The sequence below is a fragment of the Vespa crabro genome, chromosome 1, assembly GCF_910589235.1.
Source record: "Vespa crabro chromosome 1, iyVesCrab1.2, whole genome shotgun sequence".
Classification (NCBI taxonomy): Eukaryota; Metazoa; Arthropoda; class Insecta; order Hymenoptera; family Vespidae; genus Vespa; species Vespa crabro.
In genome coordinates this window covers 1,956,932-1,964,492 of record NC_060955.1, presented here as the reverse complement: position 1 = coordinate 1,964,492, position 7,561 = coordinate 1,956,932, and the positions used below count along the sequence as shown (strand labels likewise).

The window sequence follows — 7,561 nt, the reverse complement described above, 5'->3', positions numbered from 1 at the left end:
GTGAGTGAGTGAACGAATGGATACCGTCAAGTACAAAGTCGTTGATGTCGTTAATTTCCATCGTGTTCGAGGGATTAAAGTTACCTCTCCTTCTAATGTTTTGGATAACCCTGTGTGCAGTGTAAGCATGTTACTGGGAAAGCGGTGAAGAGAAATGAGACGTGAAAGAGGAGGTAGACTCTACTCTAGAAAGCTAAGATCCCTTCGACCATACCCCTCCCGACACAATGTTGTTTTATACGTCCTCAAAGGAGAGAGAGAGAGAGAGAGAGAGATATCCACCTACACAGTGTTTCGTAGATGTTATGTCAGCTTTCACCCAGTAGCAGAAACATCTAACAATCTTCTTTCTTCTTCTTCTTCTTCTTCTTCTTCTTCTTCTTCTTCGTTTTCTTCTAATTTCAATCTTTTTCCTTCGTCTGTTTTTTTTTTCTTTTTCTTTTTCTTTCTTTTTCGTTTTCCTCCTAGTCGAATTTCAAAGGTATATATTACCAGATACCATTTGGTGAAAACCGTATAATAATGATAAGTAAATATTCAATGAGCATGCTATCTCTTGATTTAACAAAATAAACTATAAGGAGAGATAAAGAGAGATAGATAGATAGATAGATAGATAGATAGATAGATAGAGAGAGAGAGAGAGAGAGAGAGAGAGAGAGAGAGAGAAAGAGAGGATGAAAACGGATGGTTCTTTATGAAAAATGTATTTGATAGTGATCCTCTTTCTATATAGCTTTAACCGTCTTCATAATCGATATACATATAATATAATTGCGATCAGAAACAAAGTGAGCAAGCTTAATTACGTGATTAATTTTCTTTTAAAAGGTAAAGTAAAGATCAAAGGGAAATTGAAATCAAGGGAATCGTTCTGAAGCGACGTTTTTTTTCACGTTTTAATTTAAATCATCATTTAACTATTAGTCCCTTATTATAATTGTATTACTATTCACTAAATCGAAAGTACTTAAAACGTAAGAATTTTAAAACGATAATATGTACATTTTTTTTATTCACCTTTGAGAATACGAAAACGAATGTTTCTAATGATTTTTAAGTGCCGAACGTATTTTATAAAATATTCTGGTGAACACACACACACACACACACACACATATATATATATATACATGTGTATATGTGCGCATGTATATGTCACATATATATAATATTGATAATTATATAATATTTATATTTATATGTAGGTACATAAGAGACGTGTACAGATACGTGGTATATAAAAGGTATATTTTCAAAGGCCACTCTCTTGATATTCGCCGCGAGTGGCGCCAAGGGATTTAAAGAGGGGAAGCGCATCATTCTATTGAGAGGTAAAAAGTTTCAGTTCTTCTTCTACTTCTACTTCTTCTTCTTCTTCTTCTTCTTCTTCTTCTTCTTCTTCTTTTTCTTTTTCTTCTTCTTCTTCTTCTTCTTCTCCTTCGTCTTCTTCGTCTTTCGGCTGAAATATAAAATACTCTGTAGAAGCATTTTATCGTATACGAGGTAAAGGTTCGCACGAAAAAGAATAGAGTTTTCGCGATACTATAGGGAAGAAAATACGTGTGCGATCTTTCAACGGTACCGTCCCATTCGAGAATTCACATTTGTTCTTCTTCGTAATCAACGTTATTGGATGATCTTAATCATTAATGATAAGAAAATTTTCTTGTATAATCAATCGAATCAACGTTTAGATATTACATATCCGATAAATATCTATGGAAATAATTAACGATAATAATTTCGATTAATTTCGATTCATTTCGATTTGTTCAGCTCGAAGATACGTTTAAATTTTCAAATTTTAGATATCAAATTTACGTAAGTATTATCTGTTTCAAATTTTCATATCATTCAAGTATCTATAAAAATGTGATATCGTTAATGGTCGTATGTATCTATGATCAAACGATGTACGAAGAAAAGATAGATTCTAATAAAGTCAGTTTGTACGATGTTACGTACGTTCGGGATTACTCTATCATAAATCGAAGTCATACAACGTGAATAATTACTTTCTCTCTTTGGCAGGTAACAAGGGTACCATAAAGCCGATTAAACAGAGTCGTCTCGTGAAGTCTTGAATCTACCTCTATAACTAATGCCTAACATGAAATTATGATTCTATGAACTTCGTATCTTTTCTATGAACTTAGTATCTTTTCTGGTGAAACTTCATTGCTAGAGAGGGTTTCCTTTTTTTTTTTTTTTTTTTTTTTTTTTTTATAATCCCTGATAAAAAAGAATTGTCGAACGTAAGAAGCGTCGCACGAGTGGCGTCGTCCGAAAAAAAAAAAAGAAAAAAAGAAAGAAAAAAAAAAAAACAAAGAGAAATGAAAAGAAAAGACAAATACTTTCAATGCTACCGTGGTAATAAAATTTTCACATTTTTTTGTTTCTTTCTTTCTTTCCTTCTTCTTCTTTTTTTTTTTTTTCTTCGTTTATTTGTTTCTTCTTTTCCTTATCACATTCGATTATCACGGATAATTATCGTAAAATCGGTATTAGCCTATAATAAAAGCATTATTATTGCGTTACTACGTAGATCGTTGGATTCATTATACGATCGTGTGAATTATGAGTTTAGCCGAGTGGTTTTGAGTAATAACGTTTCTCCAGAGGGGTAACGGGGGGAGGGGGGAGGGGTCAGGTCGAAACAGTAGTTCCCGCGTAAGATAACTCCGTCGTTACGAATTAACGCGCGACTACAAAACGGTTAATTAAAGTACCGTCACCGTAAAGTTTCGTACGTTTGTCACATTGTCACGGTCCGTTCGTTCCTTATGGTCACACCAGCCGGTGTGTTGCCATGTTATAGACCCCCACCCACTTTCATCCCACGACCAATCCCCCCTACCTCCCACCCCATACCCACCCCTACCCGTACCACTACCTTCGACCTTTCCACCAAGCACCCCGTCCCACTGTTTCATTGTCGTTCGGTGTTGGTCAGAGATTCTCACAGTGACAATTTACTACAATGCGCAGAACGCGCGCGTTAATATGCGTGCGAAATAACTCTCTTATGGTCCGGATGAGGTTATGGAAAAGTGGAAAGGGGCAAGGGTAAAGAGTTGGGTAAAGCGGATAGAAGGGGGGAGGGGGCTAGCGGGAAGAGATGGGAGGTAGAGGCAGAGGGGACTAGGTAAAACACGTCGTTTCGTTCCATACACGCACAACAAAAAAAAAAAAAAGGTTCTTCGGCCATTGTTCTCCCTTTCTCCTCTCTTTCTTTTTTCGCTCTCGTTTCGTGCCCTCCTTGTTTTCCCTTTTCGCTTGTTGTTCCTTTTTTTCCTTTTTTACCTCTTTTCTTTTCTTCTTTTTTTTTTCTCTTTTTTTTTTTTTTCTTTTTTTTTTTTTCCCCAAGCCATCACGGCGTCGCGTCGGCCACCAGGATAAACCCAGAGCCGACGTTTCGTGGCTGGTACTAAAATTGCGGTCGGTTCGGAACGTTGACGGGCACGGACCGCAGCTTCTAACCGAGCGGAACGAAAATATCGACGCACTGTCGAAGTGCATGCCCAATTAAATATGGTATGGTTGGACAGAAAGAGATAGATAGATAGATAGACAGATAGATAGAGAGAGACAGAGAGAGAGAGAGAGAGAAAGAAAGAAAGAATCATAACGCGTATTCAAAACCTTCTACAACGAATCTAATTTTCTTTTTCCCTTTCGCCTGAATTTCAAATGTTTTCCATTTGTTATCGTAGATTCGAAAGAAAAAGAGAATATTATCGGATCGAATAAGAAGCGTGTACGGAGAAGAAAGGAAAAAATTAGGACGTAGATAGACCATGAGAAAAAAAAAGGAAAAAAAGAGAGAGAGAGAGAGAGAGAGAGAGAGAATTTTCAGTCGTCGAACTCATGTTGACTCATAAAAGTTAAGAGAAAAGAGTACGCCAATTCAGTGAATTTGACTTCGTTCAATAACTGCACTCTAACGTCCGTTGATAGTGAGTAATGGAGCCGTAAAATTTCTTCCCTTCCGTTATAATGAATTCCGCGGAATGATTTTTGTCAAGACCGAACGAAGAAATTTCTTGGCGAAGCGTGATATTGCCGGAGCCACGTCGATAAGAACTTTTGTTTGATTTATCGAAAGAAAGACGTTTGCTCTCGCTACGTTCTCAATACGTTCTTGAAAATTGAAACTTTTATCGAACGTTAGATACTTTTACACGTTACTTTAACGTTTACTGATAGACGTATGTACTCACTTACGTTATCATAATCATACGAAAGTAATATTAATAACGACGTCGTAACTTTTCACCGTTACCGCTTCTTTATTTTTTTCGTTTTTTCTTTTTTTTTTTCCTTTTTCTTTCCTTTCCCATTCTTTTCAACAATTTCAAAATTAACCGAAGTATCGCGTTAACTTGCACGGGGGGGGGGGGGAACGACGATAACGTGATAAATATCTTTTTTTGACGAGAATTATCGATAACATTTTCCGAATAGTACCGAACAGATATATAGATAGATATACTCGATATGTTTCGTAACGAAGTTCTCCTATCGATTTATATCTCGCAATATGCCGATCGTTATTGTTTGTATATACATTTGAAAAGAAATTGTACTCGACGGGTCAACCAACAACAATCTACGACAATAGATACGAGATACCGAGATCAACCCTATTAAACGTACTTTGTCTCGCGTCCAAATTGCCCGCTAACTTTCTACCGCGTGGGAGTTCGTACGTTAATAAAACGAAACATATGGACGATTATAAGCGAAACTTTGACTCTCGGTATATACGTATACATTTATATACGTATATTCAACGAAATTACGTAGCATTATATCCGAAATAGGGACAATAATTATATTTAAAAAAGAAAAAAAAAAAAAGAAAAGAAAAGAAAAGAAAAAAAGAAAAGCAAAATAAATAAAAACATCTCGTACGAGATGTCTCCTTCTTTTTTTTTTCCTTTTCTCTCCTTCTATCTCATTCATTTGTCTCTACTTTTTCTTTTGATCCAAGTATGAAAGAAAAGTCACAGGGTGGTGGGTAGGTGGGGTGGGGGGGGGCGGTGGTGGTAAGGGAGAGGGTAAAAAGAAAGAAAGAAAAAAAAAAGAAAAGAAAAAAAAAAACAAAAAAGTAGGATAAAAAAGAGATACGAAAAGTTTGAGCGACGTCGTTACGTCTCATTTCACGGATTACATAAAACTTAAAGCATAATGAACGAGTTAAGTACCGAGTTAGCGGGAGTTTAATTGAATTTCGTCATGGGCGTTATAGTACGTTATATTGGAGAAACTTATTATCACGTGCGACGCGTGTTACACACGCATTAAGTTCTACCGCATAAACGAGATACATAGGGACGCGAGAGGAACACGTAAAGAGTAAGAAGGTCTTCACAGAGAAGGTTTGCTTTTGGTGGTAGTAGTGTCAGCGTTACGTTCGTGACATTGGTTAGTAGGAAAAGGGAAGAAGGGTGGATAGCGAAGAGTAAGTATAAGAGAGAAAGCAACTACGAAGAGGAGGAGAAAGAGAAGGAGGAGGAGGAGGAGGAGGAGGAGGAGGAGGAGGAGGAGGAGAAACGACGACGAAATGGTTAGGGCTTCTCGACAATATCACTCCGCAGGAAGTTTCCGGCTAGTTTTCCTTCGGAATTTATATCCGTCGACGACGTAGCTACCTTCGTAGTCGCCATAACTCGTCTACGTGTGAGCCCCACGTTGGTGCTTTTGCAAACGATTAGTTATACCGTGTATTTGTATGTGTGTATGTATGTACGTACATACTTACATCATATGTCTATATATATATATATATATATATATATATATATATATATATTGTAGTATACAATACACCGCAAAGATTTCACCTATTTTCTCGTAATAATGAAAAGAATAAACTCTACTTTGCCGAGAGATAATGTTATTTCAAGGACAGTTCAAAAGTTCTCCTCTGTTTTCATAGACACGTGTACACGTATATAGATACATACGCACAGATAATATAACCTTCTATATATCGTTCTGAATAAAATGGATATAAAGACAAAATGTAATTATTTCGATGTTACTAATTAAATATTATTATTTTGTAGCTTATTTTCCGTTTAAATTTTCGAAAGAGAAAACAACGAGGAGACCGTTTAATTTTGCCTCTTTGCCTCTGTCTTTTTCTTTCTCTCTCTCTCTATCTCTCGGCAAAAATAAGAGAATAGAGGAGAACGTCAGCCATTCTTTCTATAAAAATGGATTGTAAGTACCCTTTCTTATCAGAAACAAGCTGGATTCGTTGCAACTGGTGCACGAAATGCTTGCATAGTACTTCCGAGCACAGACCAATTCTTGTGTAATTACGTTTGCTCGTGACCAAGTATCGTTAAGCAGCTTGTGCTCGAATGTTTGTATTTTTGTTAGTATAATTAAGTTCGTTTAGTGGAAACCACGGTTAATAGTAATTAATATAACAATGATATTACAATGATGATAGTATCCCTATGGGAAAATGATAGAGATAAAAAAAGGTTTTTAAAAGAAAGAAAAAAGAAGAAAAAAAAGAAAAAGAAAAAAGGAAAAACCTTTTTTTTTTTAATATACTTTAATAATTTTGCCTCGTCAGTTTGAGTTTTGTAAAAACGAAATGAAATTTAATTATTTACCTCATGCTATTAGCATGATACACATATATAGATGGATATATTATACAATTGTAGATAGATATATGTACGATATATGCGTATGTATTTATGTGATATTTTCATTCGATTTAAAGGGTTACGTTCTATTATCAAATTTTCTTTATGTTTATGAAGATAGAGATAGAAAGATAAAGAGAAATAGATAGATAGATAGATAGAGAGAGAGAGAGAGAGAGAGAGAGAAAGAAAGATTCGAAGAATCTTTTGCAATTACATTAGACGAAATCCCCGGCATATCGGTGATGCAGATAGTAAAGTTGTTGAGGCCGGCAACGTGGCTCGGTAGAACGTCCAACTTCGAGGCAAACAATCCTTCTCGAAAATGTCGAAAAGAGTTATCCCGAGTGATATCGCTGAGTGGATTGCCCTGTACAAACAACCGAGGATGAGTATACCTAGTACTACTATTCGTGTACGAAGTCGTATAACGTGTTCGTGTCTCTTTTTTCACTGTATGCGAGCAAACGTGTGTCTGTTATAACGCTATATATGTATGTATGTATCTATCTATGTACATACGTATATATATATATATATATATATATATATGTATAGGTATTGCGGGGTTGCGAGGGCACAAGTACATCCTTAAACGAAATAACGAGAATCCTTGGCGTTAGCCCGCGCTAAACGGAAAACTTTTCGGCGCCCTATCTCGGTACTCGGTCGCGTTTCAAAATTTTCCTTGTTCCCTCGACTATGAATGTGTATATGTATGGCGTTAACCAAAGTTAACCAACACTGATTATTCTACCATAGCGCGAGTTTGAAGAACGTGAGGGACCTATCACGTTTTATCCATTTCGATGGATCACACTATGAAACTTCCCTTCTTTATTACTTAAGAGAAGATCCAAAGTGGGGGAGAAAGAGATGAATGATTTTTA

The 7,561-nt window shown here is 36.2% G+C and overlaps 1 long non-coding RNA gene across 1 annotated transcript; it reads right to left on the bottom strand.

Annotated features, from left to right (window-relative positions):
- Positions 1-1,172: 1,172 nt before the first annotated feature.
- On the bottom strand, positions 1,173-7,036 carry LOC124423653. Its single transcript, XR_006942128.1, has 2 exons — positions 6,889-7,036; positions 1,173-1,462 (listed from the first exon to the last, which is right to left on the bottom strand). It is a non-coding gene; the product is annotated as an uncharacterized LOC124423653 (long non-coding RNA).
- Positions 7,037-7,561: the final 525 nt, after the last annotated feature.